Genomic DNA, 20,293 nt, shown 5'->3' on the forward strand with positions numbered 1-20,293 from the left:
GCCGAAATATTCGATCATCACTTCATTTTTATAATAGTAAACTATTGCTTTATGTTGTGCTAACCAATCCATCCCCAAAATCACAAAACTCCTTCAAATCCAATAGTACAAGGTCTACAAGTAAATTTACATCTCCGATTCTCACTAAGCTCCCTTTCCTAACACTGTTCACTACCACACCCCCTCCCACGGGCAAATAAACTAATCAAATTATATCCCAACGGGCTATTCTCTACTGGTATTTTAGATGCAAGTTCGGATGAAATATAAGAATGTGTAAAGCCAGGGTCAATCAAAACATAAGTCGCAATGTTAAATAATAATATCGTACCTGATTATCATGTCGTTCGATATTGCGGCTTCCTCTCTAGTCATGTTATATATTCTTACTTGGGTCCTTGAGTACCTTGTGCTCCAACGCCCCTCCTACTGCTACCAATAGTGTGACCACTATCTCTGTTGCCAGTGACTCTACCTCTGCCTCTGCCTCTCTCAACTCCCCTGCCACTACTCCTATCACTGTTTTGGCTCTGGGTCCCGCTAGCAACACTTCCAACCACATCTATAGTCTGATTGGGACAATTGGCAATACGTCCACTACCTCCAAAGCGATAACAGGTCTCAGCTATATCATCCCGTCTCCAACGTGGCCCTTGATGTTGTATTCCATAGGTAGAACAACTTGGAGGAAATACTGGTCCTTTGACCATACTCAGTCCAGCTCCCCTTCTTAATCCCTCAGATGACGTAGCAAATGAGCTACATTCGAACGAACCTCTGTTTAAGCCCATGATCCACCAAACTTATATCCACTACTTCCTCGAAAAATGGGGCCACCACGTGTAAAGTTTCCACTTTCCCCTGAGAATGAGCAGTCGGTTCCCATCTTGGTCAACCTACTGAATTCCCCTATTATGTACGTTGATTTCCTCTTCTCCTCCCCCTTCTTCTTGTCCTCAACTACTGCTTCTTCCATCCGTACCGCTGATTCATCAAGCCTATCGTACTGTTTCTGGATGTCATTAGACATTGACGCTAGTACGATACTGCGAATCTTCTAGTTGTCTCATGCCACTTCTCAAATGTCAAATGTTCTTCGCAAGAGAACCTTTCTCCCAAGGCCGAGGAAGAGACATATGCACAACATAGGTCTGGTTCTTCAATCTTAGGACAATCTTAAGATTTCGCAAACCAATCATTGTAGTTTATTTTGTTAAACTTATTAGCCTCAAGAATTGTAGTGAGTAGATTCTTAGACATCTACATCAAATGTAAATAGGACTTTAGTAGATTATTGTAATATTAAATATGACTTTAGTAGATTATTGTAATATTAAATATCAAGTTAAGATTTGGTATTCAGTCATTAACTCGCCCCACTGTTTCTTCAAAAACCCTACCACTCTCAAGTGGACTTTTTTGGAAATCATTTTCTAGTGGGCTTGGAGTTCACAAATGCAGTTCTCCATGCCCCGCTTTTACGATCCGCCTGAAAAAAAGTTTTATGGGAGGTAACTATACATTCTCATCTAATGAGATCCCCAAGTTATTTTTCCTCATCTTTACGTAATCCTGAGGACTCCAAGCGAATAACGCCACTCACCGTTAGGCCCGACCCATCAACCAAATGAATATCTCAACTGCCGGCCCCCACGACTCACGAGACAGAGAAATAAGAGTATATTCCATTCGTTCACAACAATAATGTAGCTTTCTTCCATTCCAAACGCGTCATGACTCGTGAGACCACGAATGGTTGAAAGTAGCATTCACACCACATTATTGTGGATGGAAGGCTTGGATTTAATCAAACCATTTGAATTTTAATCCATTATGGGCCTAATGTTTAACTTGGACCATCCAAGTGAGAATTTAGGTTGTTGTAATCGAGACCTCATCATTATAAGATTTTTGCATGTATCAGTTTTAATCATTCTGAGTATAAATAGATACATTCCAAACACATCATACTTCAAATATTAAAACATACACCACATGTAAAAACAAGCCTAGCACGCCCCTGTTGGATGATCACAAGCCCAATCCTAAGTGAATCACTGAGCCCCCGGTGAGTTTATGGTCAATCAAGGGTGTGGCCTAACTATTACAAAATAATAACCCATTATCATTGTAATGGGCATTCTTCTTTGTTCTTCTTCTGCTTTCACCTCCGTCCAACAGGCCTAGGCCTTTATCTCCTTGGGAGCTTACATTCATTTAAAATAAATGAAATCTCGCATTCCCAATTACACTCATTAGAACTGAAATTGAAAACCCCAATCAAAAGTTGGGGGAGTAGAAAAGGAGGGAGAAAGCAAATGTTAATATTTTGAGGCTAAAGATGAAAGAAGGAATTAAAAGAAAGAGGCACGCTGGCCTCACCCAACTTAAAAGTAAACCATACATTCGGCCAATGAGCTTTGTGATCATTCTCGTTGTTTATCTAATAAATAACATACTAAATGCAATTAAAAAAAATGGATACCGTCCATACATCTAATGTATAATTTTTTTTGTTTGTTTGGAAATTATTTTCAAATTAATTTGAGGCATAATTTAATTTTAAAAAAAATTCAATTTAACTAAAATAAAAATTAGCCAAAATTAATAATTTCAGAAAAATTGCAGAAATCAGAAAAATCCAACTTTTCGAAAACCGGCACAAAAAGGCGCAGTCGTTCGAAATTGCAAACGGTCGTCTGCTTCCAGCCGCGTGTGCGCGCCCTGCTGGCTAGTGACCGGCCAACAGTGCAGCAAATACTCCATTTTTCAAAAAAAAATTTAATTTCTGTAATTAAAAACTAAAATAAAACCATACATTTATAGAAAATTCAATTTTCAGAAAATGCATAGATATCCATAATTTAAAACCAAAACTGATACATATTTTGTAAACACATAAACATGCTTCAAAGCTATAATACATGCTTTCCAAAAGCAAATTAAATACGTTGTTCATGCTCAACACATAATAATATGTTAATCTTAAACTCACAACACCGAACTGGCTCTGATATCACTGGAAGAATCGTTACGGCCTGAAAATGCGGCGTAAGCGTGAAATAAAAGAAATTAAAACCGTTCTCTTTGAAATTTCTGAGTGTTTGGTGTTTGTCAAAAACATAATAACAAATATATATAAGCATGCTAGACATGTGGCTAAAGAATGAAACAAAAAGCATAGTAATATAAGATGAAACTTTACCTTTTGTTTCTTTAGATGTGCAGCAACCCTCTTCGTTCCTCTTCCGTTCACTTTAGGATCCAAATTAGAACCCTTCTAATTTTTTCACACCACACTATGGAATAGATATAGATCTTTTTTCTATTGCTAGATAATACAAAGAACAAGAAGAAAAAACAACTCCAAATAAACATTTTTGTTTAGTGCTTTTGGATTGTTTTATGTTCTAACTTGAATCAAATTCAATATAGAACAAAAACGATGATATTTTTGAGAGAGAAAAGGAGCAAAATCTCGTGGCTTATGTGATAGGTTATGTCAGATATGTGTGTAGTTTTGTATATTACATACAATTGTATTCAAAATTCAATAACTACAAAATTTACCTCCAAGGTAACTTATACACACACATGCATAACCTTGAACCATGATGAAATAACCACTCCATCATGTTCATCATGGTGAGAAGTTTCTGAAGGATCGCGTGATACAGCTCGGCAATGCGCTAATGGAAGTGATGAAATAAAACGTGCAATAACGAAAAATAAATGCCAGAATTAAATGAATCCAAAGGGTGTACCCTTGGAGTTCCTGGACGTTCGATGTACTAAAATAAAAATAAATATGGAGCTGATGTAAAAATCATGAAACCGACAATACAAAGCAGTGCTTGACGCAATTTGGTAAGCAAAATAGATACATGCGGCTAAAGACGAATACTTACCATATTCGTCGGAACAATATTACTTAAATAAATATTGCTTGAATGGTTCTCAAAATCGCCATGTAATTGGCTTTTGGTCACCTATTCCAATAGTTTCAACTCCTTCTTAACTTGGTCTAACCTCCCTCAAATGGGCTTGGACTTTAAGTATGCACCAGGCTTCATATAATCAAATTAAATCAAACCCAACTAAAGTCCATTGGATAATAAATAATTAAATTAACTTTAGCCCTACAAAGTCCAAAGATTCATTTAATTCAATTAAATAAATCTAAGCCCAAACACTAATTAATAGATCCAATCAATTAATTAAGCCAAACCTAAAAAATTAATCTAATTAATTTAAAGGTGTTAAGCCCAAAAATTAATTAATTCTTGTGCAATCCATCAAATTGATTATCAAATAAATGATCCAATCATTTACAAATTCTGCTTGAATTAATTTAATCCAATCAAATTAATTCATTTGTTCTCGAATTAATTCCAAATTAATTCCATCAATTCCATATTGGTTTGTTGTGTGACTCTTTAAATTCATCCTCAGCTAGACTTGAGTATTGTGTCCAACACAAATAATTAATTAAATATAATTTAATTAATTATTTTCAATTAACCATTAATCGAAAACGCCCTTCCCCATGAGTGGCCATCTAGAAAAGACCCATGGCACTAGAGACTAGGTGAATGTACGGCCCTCCATGGACCAGACAACTATGCTGAATACTTGAGATGCATTTACTCTATTGATCGACAAAGAAAACCATTTTCTATTCTACCAATCTATGGCCATAGAGTAAGAGAAATTAAACCATCTAAGATTGCATAGGAGATATATCCATCATATACTGATAGGGGATGTATTCTATCTTGAAATCCACCATCCTTACTACATACTCCGGTTATACTGGACAAGGCTTATAATAGCCACATCAAAGATACAGTCATCTCTCGGCAAATCCAAGATATAGCCATCATATGCATGCAACCTGCCATGATTCTTGAAGTCCAAGGACTAATTCTGTATTATTGGAGCCGGGAATTCAAGTCATACTGACCAAGTCTTCAAGGCTTCCATATGACAATTCCTCCGAGTCCGTTCAATCAGTTAACAACCTTGTCAACTAATCCACTAAAATTGCATAGATTTTCCATGTATGTCGCCGATGGAACACGGCACTCATCCAATGAATGCAATACTCGGTGCAAGTCTCTAAAGGACTCTCGATGCATAGTCACGAGGTCCTCGACTTAGAACATTTCAGACCAACCCTCAAAAGTTAGTTTCATAGCTGTCATCCAGTACGCAGCCCAGCTACATGGGTTATTCAATTGGTTTGTGGGCATTTGTAGTTACGTTAAACACCGTTCAACATAAATAGTAAGCACAACAAACACATGGTGCCACAGATGAATGCTTACTAGATTCATGAAGGTAATATCACATTTATAAAGATTGCTAAATGGTTCCTAAAATCGACAATCCAATTGGCTTTCTGGTCACCAATTCGAACAGTGCCTTAACACAGGTTAGTCTTTTATTCCAAAGCATATGCTCGACCATGCTTGATGTCGCCGAGCTATAGTTTTGGGATCATACTATATAACCTTGAGAAGATATTTCCGCCAGTTTTTTTCGACTTGATGGAGCACCTCATTGTTGATTTGCCGTATGAAGCTCGCGTAGGGGGGCCAATATAATACCGGTGGATGTACCCATTTGAAAGGTTCCTACGTGAGTTGAAGAAAAAGCTGAAAAATAAAGCACGTGTCGAGACATCAATTGTCAAGGCATACATTGTCGAAGAAATTCGTTTGTTTTCCTCACAGTACTTTGTGTCGAATGTGCCTTACAAATAAACCATCCCTCACAGAAATGATGTGTGCACGAGCAGCGATTCTAGAATCAAGGTGTCTATTTTCAACTAGCATTGTAGGGCTAGTGGTGCCTCGAAGAAGAGATAGATAAGTGGACCAAAACAGCACATCATGCAGACGTACATTTTGATCAACTGTGAAGTAATCAGGCCATATTATGAGTAAGGTGTACATTTTGACCAACTATGAAACAGGGTGCAGGTATTTCACGGAGTCAAGCTACTCAAACTGATAATGAAGATGAACAGGATGATGAAGACAACTTCGAGGACTATGAGACTGACGATGATGAATACGAGGCTACATAATGTATATTTTTTTAATGAAATAATTTTCTGTTGCAATGTTGTAAAATAAATAAAAATATAATTTTTTTAAAAAATTTATTATTTTGAATGGCCAATTTAATAAAAACCATTAGAAAGGTCGATACAAAATAAGGCAATCAACTTTTGACGCCAGGCGGGAAATGAAATTTTGAAACAGCAAAAATTCAAAAATCCGTTATAAAGGCTATTAAAAACTAAATTTTTTTAAATCAAAATAAAAAATAAGTGGAATTTTAATTTTGATTCCCCATTACAAAGGCCATTACAAATACCGTGATAATGATAAATTATATCAGTTGTTACAAAAGTAGTTACAAAAGATGAGCCATCTCATAAATTCAGATCGAAAAATACGATATTTTTACATCTGAGCACCCGATTCATACCAAATTTAAATATATACAAGTATGTCCCCATTAAATCATATTAGAAGGCATGATTTTAAATCACATGATCTGATTCAGAAATACACCTTCTTAAATGTATACTATTATGTACCAGGAACGATATGTTGAAATCTATATACCCAAAAAGGCTACAACTTAGTCGAATGATTTTTTTGGTAAGTGTCATCATATCTAATGGGTTTAATTGTAATTTTGACGGGTCGATTAACTCATGTAGTTCAATACTGTAAGATGACAGTTACAACAATGTAATACTAACATTTATCAATATACAATTTTATTGCAAACTGCAACATGTATCAATGTCAAACAAAATTTTTTATTTTTTTTAATGTATTTCAAATATATTGTTCCACTAAAATGATACATTTTCAAAGCATTAAATCATCGAAAATGACATTTATTTTTTAAAAATAATTTTTATAAAGATAATTAATTATTTGAAACACTTTGGAATGGCTTTTGTAACGAAAATGAACAAAATAACGTCGTATCCATATTTTGTAATGGCTTTTGTAACGGATTTTTATATGGTTACCTTAGACTGCTTATTTTGTAACGGCTTTTCAAATTTTGTAAGTCTCTTTGGCACGGTTTTTGTAACGGCTCTGACCGTTCCAAAATTTATATATATAAACAACACTTGGCTGATTTTTCTTCTTCCCTTCTTCCTCTTTTGGGATTGTCTATAATTTAAAAAAAATTCAAAAATTTTTCATAATTTTTTAAATTTTTTTGGGAATTTTGTAATTTTGAAAAAACAAAATTGTGCAATTTTTTATAATTTTTTGTAATTTTCTCAACTTTATATGTAATTTTTAGGAAATATTTATGTATTTTTCTATAAATTAGAGGACCTTAATGTAATTTAGGAAATTAGAAATTTTAATAAAATTACTAGAAAGTTAAGGAAAATAATGCAATTTTTAGAAAAATTATGCACCTAAATGAAATTTTTAGAAAATTAGAGGACCACAAAAAATAATTCCTATGGACACTTTTGTAGAAGTGGGAGTAGGATCGATTCCTCAAGGATTGGCTTCAAGTCGATTTCTTCAAAAATAAAAATAGTTGGGGGGGAATTTTGATTGTGAAGAAAATAAAAAATAAATTAAATTGGAGACAAAATGAAATTAAAAAGAATAAATATAAGAGAATACTTTTCTGGCTAAGAGCTTGATTGCATTGATTGATCATCAATGTAAATATAACACTTGTTTAAACAAATAAACTAGTTATGGTCATTGGTATGATCTAATGACCTCACTTTTCCGTACCTTTGTTAGTCAAGGTACGACCATTGGCTAAATCTCTAATCAATGAACAACTCTGGGAGCGTCCACAAGATTTTATCCATCAACAACATTAAGAGTTAGAAAGCCCTGATTCTAACTAACAAGTTCCTATTAGTATAATTCATTTAAGTTAGATCATGCATTTCCTATAACATAATTAACTACTCTGATATAATAATTAATTCTATGTTGCTACTAATTATTGAACTAAACAAATAATTACAAGGATTTGCAATGTTCGATTAGCAAAGCAAACCTTCTTGATAATGAACGGCCGACTGCAATATTCATAAAACAAATATTTGTAGTAAGAGTACAGAGAATAATATAAATACTTATTTTAACGAGAGTAGTAAGCATAAATTTGATCGCACAATATTTAGGAATGAAGCAATCACCTTAACCTTAATAAGAAAATAAGAAAATTAGCCTAATATGTTATCGGAAAACACACTAAAATGAAGTGGAATTTGAGATGGATAGCCTAATGGATTTGAGATGTCCTCCTATTTATACTATAAGCATCCTATGAATCTAGACATAAAGGATGGTTAGGTATATTATTAGCTCTAAAAAGTTAATAAATCATTCCTTTACATCAGCCAAATATCCCAAAGGATTTTTTCTAAAATTATAGAGCAATCATCCCTTTTTCTTTAGCATAAATCACATCTTTCCTTTTTCTTCACAGTTGACCGCAGCATTAAGCGAGGGCGCGTCTAGTCGGATCAGCAAATATGTCACAATTTATTCCTTCCTTCCTTAAATGCCTTTAATTGCCATTTTTAGCTCATTTTTTGCCATTTTTACTCCTCATCATACCATTAGAGCTGGTAATGCAATAAATCCATGTGATTGGGAGTATTTTAGCTTAAAAGGAAGGTATAATCATCATCAAAATATGGTAAATTGTACAATTATCAGAATTTTATAAAATTATTAGAAAATTAAGGACGCCAAGGTAATTTTTAGAAAACTTATGCACCTGAATAAAATTTTTAGGAAATTAGAGGAGCTTAATGTAATTTTAGGGCAATTTGAACTTTATTGCAATTTTTAAAAAAATTATGTATTTCAAAAAAAATATAGACCTTAATGCAATTTATAGGCAAAATTTGGACCTCACTGCAATTATTAGGCAAATTACAAAAAATATAATTTATTCAATAATAAAACGCAATTATGTGTTTTTAATGTTAATGCATTTTTAAATTGTAAATAATGACGATCGGTGCTCCGCCACCCCTGAGACGAGGCCGTGGCCGGGGTCGAGGTCGCGCTCGCAGCCGTGGTCCTCCCACCCCTCCCCAGGATGAGCCAACAGATGCACCTCCAGCTGCCCCATCTTCAAAGGGAGTGTTCCAGCGCTGTCGATACTTGAATACTCCCCCGCAGTGGGCTTAGATGCGGCGGCGGGGGCCAGCAGTACATAGGTCCAGACGGGAATAACAATATTATTTAATTTTATGTAATATTTATATTTTTCAAATTAAATATTTATATATTTTTTATTTGTCAATTTTTCAGATGTCGTGCGGGTGGGACTGCGATGATGGGTCAATGTTCAAACTCGTCAAGCCGCAGGCGGGGAAGTTCGCTAACACCTGAAACTAGTTAGCCCGACCACTGTGGTTGGCCTAGGAGATATGGCGCTAGCTCCTGGAGTTCTAGTCGAGCCGAGAATTCCAGGCAGAGTCGGCCAAGAATAAGATCAATAGGGTAGCAAACCAGAAGTAGCTGGGACCGTCTACAATGGGGTCGTCATTTGTTAGGGCGCACAACCGAAAGATGGTAAGTATTTCAACGCATATTTGTAATTTCATTTAATGTTTTTCTTATTTCTAATTATTTTTTAAATTAATTTTTCAACAGTGTTTTTCTTATTTCTAATCATTTTTTAAATTAATTTTTTAACAGAAGACACAACTCGGACACCCCGTCACTCAAATGGAGGTGTTTGAGAAGGTCTACCAAAAGAGGGAGGATAGCCAGTGGAGCGGCAAGAGGGCGGAAGAGGTCGCGGTAAGTAATTAAAAATCTATACATCATTTATTCTTTTAATTTTATATATTTTTCAATCTAATTATTTAACATGTTCGCAGCAGATGTTCTTGAGGGTGATGGAGAAATGCCAGAGGTAGCAGAACAGCAATGAAGAGCTACCATTGTCCTCTCAAGGCCGTGTGGCCCCGGACGAGCAGCAGGCGGCCGGAAGAGGGGCCAAGTATTCCGGCTTGACTCTGAGGCCCACCACTCGATTGTTGGACCATCACAAGCGACCTAGTCGACCGCTCCCTCGCCGTCGCCACCACAAGCCCAACACCCCACATAAATGATTAGGTGTTGGCACTCGAGCCCCCAACTGGCCCGATTATCTAGTGCTCGAGACTCCAGCTGATCCCTCGGCACCTGACGGCGGCGAACACGCGACCACTGGAGATAATATTTTAGATTAGACTTTTTTTTGTATTTTGTAAAAATAAATTTTGTACTAATATTTTAACTTTTGTAATTAAGTTATTATTATTTTTTCTTATATTATGTGTGTTTTATATAAATTCATTTACTTAATTTTAAAAAAAATATTAAAATATATTAAATAAAATAAATATTAAAATATATAAAAAATAATAATTTTATAGTTGCATTTGTAACAAATTTTGTAATACACCAATAAAAGGTAAAATCGATCAGGCCGTTAGAAAGAATGTGTCAAAAACAGTTACTAATTAGAAACTAGGCCGTTCCAAAAATCATTACAAAAGCAGTTACGAATGCAGTCCCAAAAACAGATACAAATATATTACAAAATAGTTACAAAGAGTATTACAAAAACCGTGCTAAATATCTAGCAAAATCATACCTACATTTGTTATAAAGGCCGTTAAATAACAATTATATCAAATCCAACCTAGCCATTACAAAAGCGGTCAAAAAAAATAATTTTTTTTCATGTCACTAGATTTGTAACGGCTTCAATTCGCAGTCACAAAAATCGTTACAAATTGTAACGGCTTTTTGCCAAGCCATTACAAATACTTTGTAACGCCTCGTTTAACCGAGGTATGCCTTTTCGTTACAAAACTCGTTAAAAAAATGCATTACAAATTTATGAAAAAGCATTTCCAATAATATGATATTTTTTGTAGTTTAGTAGATCACTAAACCAGATGCATGTGGACTTTTCTTATGAAACAGAAAACAAATACTATACCTTTGTTGATATGTTTTCACAAAATGATCAATACTCAGTTTAGTAAGGGCACATTTACTTTCGTGGTTTGGATAAATGGTTGACAGGACTAGAATGGATTCGTTGTAGGATTTGATAAATTAATAGTAAGAAAAGGTAGGGAAAAGGTCTGCTTCCGTCTGGATTTCTCAATCAGGCTACATCTAGTCTGATTTCGTATCAAGCTGAATCAACCTTGTAGGATTCAGACTGAGCCAATATCATGAAAAGGAAATAATTTACATAATTGGATAAATGGCACAATCCAGACTTAAACCTAAATGTAAACAAGCCATAAGTAGATTAAAGTTATAAGAACTGATAATGACAGTGAGTCTTTGAGTAACCAATATCCCAAGAATTTTTTAGAAATGAAGGCATTTTGCATTATAAAACTTGTATAATACACCTCAGCAAAATGGGAAAGTTGAAAGGAAACACAAGCACCTCTTACAAGTTGCAATTACCTAAGATGTTTTGGACTGACGCCATTTTCACAACAACTTATATTATTAATTGACTACCAACTCCAACTCTTAACCGGAGTATCCCTTATGAGAAATTGTATAACAAACCTGTCAACTATCAACATATAAAGGTTTTTGGTTGACTTTATTTTGCTACTAATACTTTGCCTTTTAAATTCGAATTTGATTCAAAGGTACCAAAATGTGTTTTTCTTGGTTATATGCATGGACAAAAAGGATATAAACTGTATGATATTGAAAGAAAAATTACATTAGTAAGTAGAGATGTTTTCCATGAAAGCATTGTTCCTTACAAAGGAGAACAAACTGATCCTATCACATGATCACTTCCCTTGCCCTTAAATACTTCTGATACTGATGCTAATTCAACCTATATACATCCACTAATGTGGACGAGAAAGTGCTAGATCACATAGCTCCAGAACTTAGGAGGTTTACTAGAACAATCTAAACCTTCTTAGATGAATGATTTTATATGTAACTATTCTGCTGCTCAAGCCTCTCTTATTATCTCTGCTATTACTGCTTCACATGCTCCTTTTGTTGCTTCTGTTTCCAATTTTCAGGAACCACAAACCTACCACCAAGCAGCAACTCAACCAGATTGGATACATGCTATGAAAGCAGAGATAAAGGCTTTGGAAAATAACCAAACTTGGGATATAACACCATTGCCTCATGGTAAAAGAGCTACAGATTGTAGATGGATTTGTAAACTTAAATTTAGACCAGACGGGACAATTGATAGGCACAAAAGCCAGATTTTGCCAAAGGTTACAACCAAATAGAGGGGGTGGGTTTCTTTGAGAGTTTTTCACCTGTTGCTAAGGTCGTGGCAGTAAAGACTCTCCTTTGTTGTTGCTACATCTGCAGGATGGCATATCCACCAACTAGATGTCAACAACGCTTTCTCAAATGGATATTTGGATGAGAAAATTTACATGAATGCACCAAAGGGTTATCCAGTGCCTCCTGGCCATGTTTGCAGACATAAAAAGTCGCTTTATGGACTCAAGCAAGTATCGTGCTAGTAGAACTATGAATTCACCTCAAAGATGGAATCTTTTGGTTTCAAACAATCTAAGAATGACTATTGTTTGTTCACCAAATCTTCTTCTGCAGGTTTTATTGCATTATTAGTTTATGTAGATGAGATTTTGATTGCAGGTCCATCAGCATCTCAAATTATAGAAGTAAAGTGTTATTTAGACAAATTATAGACAAGAATCTTGGCCCAGCCAAATACTTCTTAGGCTAAGAAATAGCCAGAGGTCCAGAAGAACTGCACTTACACAGAGCAAATATGTTAATGACATCTTGACAGATTTGGGATTGCTAGAAGCAAAAACAACAAATACACCACTTCCAGTAGGAATTAAGTTTACAGCTAAATCAAACAATGTGGTCCCTCATCCAGCAGTTTACAGAAGAATGGTGGGCAGGTTTCTTTATCTTAGTTTTACCAGGCTGGATATCGATGCAGTTGGTACACTTGGTAAAGTACCTTAAAGGGGCTTCCCAGAAAGGTCTCTTTTTTCCCTCCAACACGCACTTCAGTCTTCAAGCATACCATGATGCTGACTAGGCTTCTTGCCCAGATAGCAGGAGGTCTCTTACGGGATACTGCATTTTCTCGGGACCTGCTTTAATCTCCTGAACAACAAAGAAACAAAGTACAGTTTCTCATTCTAACAGTTGAAGCGGAATACGGAGCCATGAGATCCACAGCTTGTGAGCTTTTATGGATTTCTGCTCTTTTACAGGACCTTCATATTTCAATTCCTATGCCAATTCCCTTCCTTTGCGATAACAGTGCATCTCTACACATTGTTAGCAACCCCATCTTTCACGAATGGATCAAACACCTCGAAATTGATTGACATCTTGTTCGAGACCATTATTAATCTGGTTTTTTGCACCTTCTTATATCCCATCTAAGGAAAAATTAGCTGACATATTTACAAAATCCTTAACAGGACCTATCTTCCACTCTTTGATTGGCAAGCTTGGGTTGATTGGTTTTGTCCCAAGTCCGGCGGATTAAAGACAGACATTCATGCAGTTGATGAAGACTGGAGCTGAAGAAGATTTAGGTTGCTAGCTGTTAGCCAACTTCGTGGAAAGTTGCTATTCATATAAACAGCAATAGCGTTTTTATTAGTAACTATTTAGTTTCACCATTTTCCTATGACAGTAGCGTTTCTAATATTATTAGATAGACAACTTCTTAGCAATTAAGCTAAGTATTAGAAGTTGAATTGGTTAGTGACTTTCAACTGCTTCTTTGCAGCTATTTAAGTGATACAAATTGCAACCTTTCCTTCATTCAATCGTGTTAATGGAATTTACAGATTTCCATTTCTTGCTCGGTTTTCAACTCTCTTCACAATCGTCATTGATTGAATTTCTCTTATAAATTATTATCTTAAGTATAATTACATTAGTCATGCCTTTTTCTAAGAGTATCAATAAAAAAGAGAATTTCGTTATATATATTTTCAATTTGATTTCGGTTTATTAAAATTTCAAAGGGTGAATAGAAATTTATCCGTTTGTAATATTGAAAATGAGCACATTATCCCCTTATAAAAAAATATAATAATTTACCACTTATACTTTTTAAAATGAAGCAATTTATCTCCTTATACAGGAAGGTAAAAATTACTTCATTTTAAAAATCATAGGGGGGTAAATTGTTGTATTTTAAAAAAAAACTGGAGGTAAATCGCTTTTTATTTTTTCATAAGGAGATAATTTGCTCATTTACAATATCACAAGAAGTTGCTTGCATTTTTTTCCAAATTTCAAATATAAATTTAGTCAGCCAAGAAATGTAAAAGAGTTCATAATTCAAAAGTCTATTCAGATTGACGCAAATTAGTATCGAGAAAGGAATAGTAATTTTAGGATTCATTATCTGGAATAATATATATATCTTATTTAAACTGTGGATATTTTCTTCTGTTTTAATTTTTGACTAGCTATAATTATAAGGAAAAAATATAATTTTTTATCTCATAAATTAGGCTCTAAATCTGTGTACTTTCTTTGTCTCACGGGATTTTCTAGAATGTGCATCTAACAAAAATAATTTGTAAAAATACTGAATTATATATAATCTTTATCTTTATGCACTTATCCAGTGTTCTATATGTACAGCTAATCTGAATCAAGATCCTATATATATACTTGAAAAATGCAAGCAACTCCCTTGTTATATTACAAATAAGCAAATTACCTCCTTATGAAAAAATAAATAGTGATTTACATTCCTATATTTTTAAAATACAACAATTTACCTCCCTATGTTTTTTAAAATGAAGCAATATACCTCCCTGTATAAGGAGGTACAAGGAATAAATTGCTATATTTTTTTTATATGAGAGTAATATGCTCATTTTCAATATCATAAGGGGTAAATTGCTATTCACCCTATATATATATACTACAATGTAATTTTCACATAAACAAAAGTTTGAAACTCTTTGAGAAGGGTGGAAAACCTGAGCTAGCAACATGTGCTTTAATTTCTAGAATCAAGCAAATTAATTATATACACTAATATTTATTAAATTTCAGATAATATTTTTCGTATAAAATGGATAAATTATATTTTTGGTCCCTATACTTGGATCAAAATAAACTTGGGTCCCTAAATATTTTGAGGCAAAGTTTCATCCCTATTCTTTTCAAATTGTTATGGTTTCGGTTGGAGTTAAAAGTTAATGGTGCTGGGAAGACGGCCGTATTTGGCAATACGGGCAGGCCATGTTCTCTGCAATATCCAAGCGTTGCATAACAAGAAAATATAAATTGATCAAAGAAAGTAATAAAAAAAAATAGAAAAAGTAATAAAATAATTAAGAATAAAATACTAGAGAAATTAATAAAACCTAAATAAAAGGTTAGGGAAATAACAGAAAATGGAATAAGAGATAATTATATAAATTAATAAAAATGGAAATAAAATATTAATTAGAGAAAGAAATAAAAAATTAGAAAAATTAAATGCATCCCCCTACTCAGACCATGATGAAAGCCCGGCAAATATTCTGTCCAAAAGGCCCACACACGTGGCAGCCCACTCTCCCACGTGGCATCCGACTCTCCTGCATGGCATCTCATCAACCCTGAGATCAGCATCTACATTGGACCACCTCAGCCCTAGGAAAACTCCCCTTGGCAACTAAGACAACCCAGGAAAAGGGAGGGGCCCCCAAACCCAGGACTCTTAAACTTAGAAGGGACTCCCTACCAAATAGGAGTCCTCGTACAAAATGAGTCCTCCGCCAAGCAAAGACGTGTTGTTGTGAGTTAATTACTTGAAGATAAGACAAGTCAAGCCTTGTTCACACGTATTTTGACATTTTTATCCTAAGATAAAGGAGGTGTGCAGATCCCCAACAGAGTGGGACACCCCCTCTATATATACAGGTGCAGTCCTCCAATAGGGACACCTTTAGTCCAACTACAGGAAGATCCTCCAGAATCTGGAAAATCACTCTCTATTCTTGCTTTAGCATTCGAATTGCACTCTCATCACAATTTCTCCTACGGATTTCTTCTCAAATTCTCATTACGATTTATTTTTATGATTATTTATTCCTAAGTTCGAGACTAACTTGGGCATCAGAGTGCTAAGGCTTTTTTTGCAGGTCATCCCTTCTGGATTTGCATTCGCTTGGTCCCAAGCTTTGAGATAGTCCATGTGAATGGGACCCGTGTTTTTTGAACGCATTAGTCCCTATTATATAATTTAACATCTGAAAGATTAATATATTATACGTATCATTTGTGCGACAAAAGTATAATGTGTAGAAAAAAAAATGACGCCGTAATATATTTGGCTGCTCCTGAATCCAGTTAGATTTAGATTAATTACCAAATTAATGGTAATGGAGTGGATCTGGTATATAAAAGTTGTACTCAAGTTGAAGCATTCCAAGACTTTGAGAACTTCCAAACATGCATGAGACAGCAATATTAAGAAATACATACATAGTACAGCTAATGAACTTGAGCTTATTGAGGCAAATTAACGCAAATGGAGTGGAGGTGCGGAATTCTGGCGGTATGCTTATAATTCATTTGGCACGTCGAGTGTGAATAAGATAATGGGCCACCGATTTAAATCCAAGCTTCCATGCCTACACATATATGTATATATGATCAGCTAGCATGAATGAATATTAATCATAATTTCACTGTAATTGTCTTTTGATTAGTACGTAATTGTAAGAATAGAATATATGAACATGAAGATGATTGACAAGATACGTACATGGTCATGAATTGAGCCAGTGGGCGGCCAACCCTTCTGCTCTCGGCAACGACTGCAATTGCATATTCCCCGACACGCTGGACATTTCCAACTCTCCTTCTCTTTTACTTCCAATAAATTCTCTCCATATCTGCACCCAACAACGATGTAATTAACCCTCTTTTCCTTCTATCTCAAACTTATAACTATTTTTCTTCTTTGTTTAAAAATTTCATATAGTTCAAAAATTTGTGGGATGACCTTATATAGAGGCATTTTCCGCATAATCTCCCATGTGAACGATGACATAGGCTACATTCAGTGCGTGGACCAAGTGTCTTCTGCCTGCCCACACAAACAAAATTAGAGTGCTTTATGTAGAGAGGAAATTGACAAAAAACAGAGACGGGTTGCAAATTAAGTCCTAGTATTAGTAGAGCGTTGACCTGCATTGATGACAAGTAATCCCATTAACAGAATCGTACAAACGTTTGACACTTTGGTCATCAAACAAGGGCCACGGACTGTTGCAGTCACCCAACAGCTTCTCATGCTCCGACGTATAAACCTCTTCATTTTCAACCTTCATTTTTCCCTTGTCTTCTATGCAAATTCCATCCCCCGCCGGCGATGATGGATGCTTCTTCATTAACCTAACAGTACGTACAACACATTTTATACACATGCATATACATAGAGACAGAGAGACAGAGAGAGAGACCTTGGAGAAGTACGACGATTGATGGCATCCTTATAAAGACGAGGGACAGTGGGGACTTTAGGCTTTTTCTTTTCCACCATTGGGAGTGGAACGTCTTGACGGAATACTCTTTTTACTTGATCTAAAATATTCATATTCAGACCCAATTGCTTCATTTTTTCCAAATTTTCTTTGATTCTGAGAGCTCTCACACGTTCATATTTAATACCCATATCACACTCATCCCCGCCCTCTACACATCTTCTATATTTACGCTCTTTCTTCTTCACTCTCGATTTTCTCTTTACTCTTTTTTTATGCAAGAGTAAGTGATATATCACGCTAACCATAACTCTCTCTCAGCTCTTCACTTGTGGACGTGGAAGTGCTATATATATACACACCAACACACAAAGCTCTCACACAAAATTTATTTGATGAGAGGAGAGGGTATATAGGAACTTAATTTCTATATAATTATCACACAGTTTCTTATATTTTTAAACTTAAACTATTTAGGAGCAAAAATGTTTAAAATATTACAATTTACTAATGTTTAGGGCTGTCTTAATAGTTAAAGTAGATTACGAGCTGCATCTTTCTAAATTTATTTACATAAATTATTTTTTACCTTTTATAAGTATAATTCCTATTTAGAACAAAGATTTTACAAATATATCCTATGAGGGAAATAATGATCGACACCCCCATCAACTCACATACTTATAATTTTATAAAGTATTTGGGTAAATAATTTTAACTTTTAAAGATGGCAGTATTATCATCCCAAAGTATTTTTATAAACTTTACATTGAACTACGTATACGATATATTTTCCTATATGAAAAAATATTGCAATTTACCTCCTTAGATAGGGAGGTAAATTGCTTCATTTTAAAATTATGGGGAGCTAAATTGTTGTATTTTAAAAATATAGGAAGGTAAATCGCTATTTATTTTTTTATAAGGGAATAATTTGCTCATTTGCGATATCACAAGGGGGTTGCTTGCATTTTTCCCTATTTTTAAATAACATGTGTGCATATATATATATATTTATATCTTTCTTGTTTAAAAAAGCTGAAAATATTATATGTAGGATTTTATGTAACAGATTCCATACATGGAATTAATATCATTAGACAAAAATAGTCCGTTAATTAATATTATCATTAGAGACAATGAATAATTACATTCAAAATTAAGAAAGTTGACGATGATTTTGGAATGAGAAGTTGGTGAAATAGATATTATGGTTTAATTAAAAAGAGAATATTAGGAAATATTCAGGTACCTAAATTAATTTAAGGGTTTGTTAGTAAAATTAGCTACATGTTTTAATGTTCAGATCTTATTATGATAAATATCAAAATTACCATAAATTTGATAATATCATTTGATTTGAAAATGGTGATAAGATAAATTGTTGGCATAACGTTAATTTATGCACAGTTTTATGTATATATTTTTAAATTATATATATTAATATAGAAAAAGGGTCCCCACTCACAAATAACGGTTAATGACATAGTCGCGCTAACTTTTTATAAAATCAAAAAATATCCTTCAACTGATAAAATTATTAACTTATTCAATTTTTCAAAATTTACATTACTTGATAAATTATTTCTTTCTTTCTTACTCTCTTTCTTTATATAATGTATTTATTTCTATGTTTTCCTCATATTTATAGCATATTTCAAAAAGAAAATATTTATTATATATACGTAGAAAAGGCGTGCTAGAACTGCTAGTACATTTATCTTTAAAAATTAGTATATGTTTTTAATGCATATATATATATAATATAGCATATACAAATGTATATATCTTTATATGTTAATATAAAAAAGAAGGGTCATGCATTATACTAACAAATTGCGGGTAATGATACTGTCATACTAAATTTTTATGAAATTAAAAATTCCTTTTAATCGATAAGATAATTAACTTATTCAATTTTTTAAATTTTATATAAATCGATAAATCAGTTTTTCTATCTCCCTTTCTTTGTTTTTTCTTTAATTTAATATAATGTATTGATTTCTATACTTTTCTCGTAAAAAAAGATATTTAAAAAGTGAAAAATTATTTATTATAAACATACAAGAACTAAGGCCATAATAGTTTGTATAAATATTAATTAGAGAAAGTAATAAGAATAAAAATAAAAAATTAGAAAAAGTAATAAAAATAAGTAAGAATAAAATACTAGGGAAATTAATAAAACTTGAATAAAAGATTAGGACAATAAAAGAAACTGGGAATAAAAGAACATTATATAAAATACAGAGAAGAGAATTTCTTATAAAAATTCTTGACAAGTGTGACAACGGTCCCAAGAGGATTGATTTAATACTTCTCACGCTGGACGAAGAAAAAGAATGGCTGAGAAATTTTGAAGTTAGACAAGTGCTACCAGGGAATGCAGTGAGGCGTCTATACTCCACTGAAGTTCATGGTAGAATCCCAATTTTAGGAGAAGCGGAATGGAACGGGTAAATTCCTACACAATTGCAGTTCTAAAAATTATGACTCATTGGAAGGAACTCGACTCGGATACATCAAAGATCTCTCAAGATCAAAGGGAGATCCAAAAGACGGTTCAAGCCTACGGACATAGGTTAATATATATACCTATGAAAATAGAATCTTTGAGCCAAAAGGTGGATGAGGTCCTTAAGATCCTTCCTGATCTACACAATTGTCTTACAGATCTGAGGACAAAAATTACAGATCTGAAGAAAAATCAAAGGGAGAACCCTGAGACATCAAAATCCAGACAAGAGGGAATCCGGG

The sequence above is a fragment of the Sesamum indicum genome, linkage group LG7, assembly GCF_000512975.1.
Source record: "Sesamum indicum cultivar Zhongzhi No. 13 linkage group LG7, S_indicum_v1.0, whole genome shotgun sequence".
Classification (NCBI taxonomy): Eukaryota; Viridiplantae; Streptophyta; class Magnoliopsida; order Lamiales; family Pedaliaceae; genus Sesamum; species Sesamum indicum.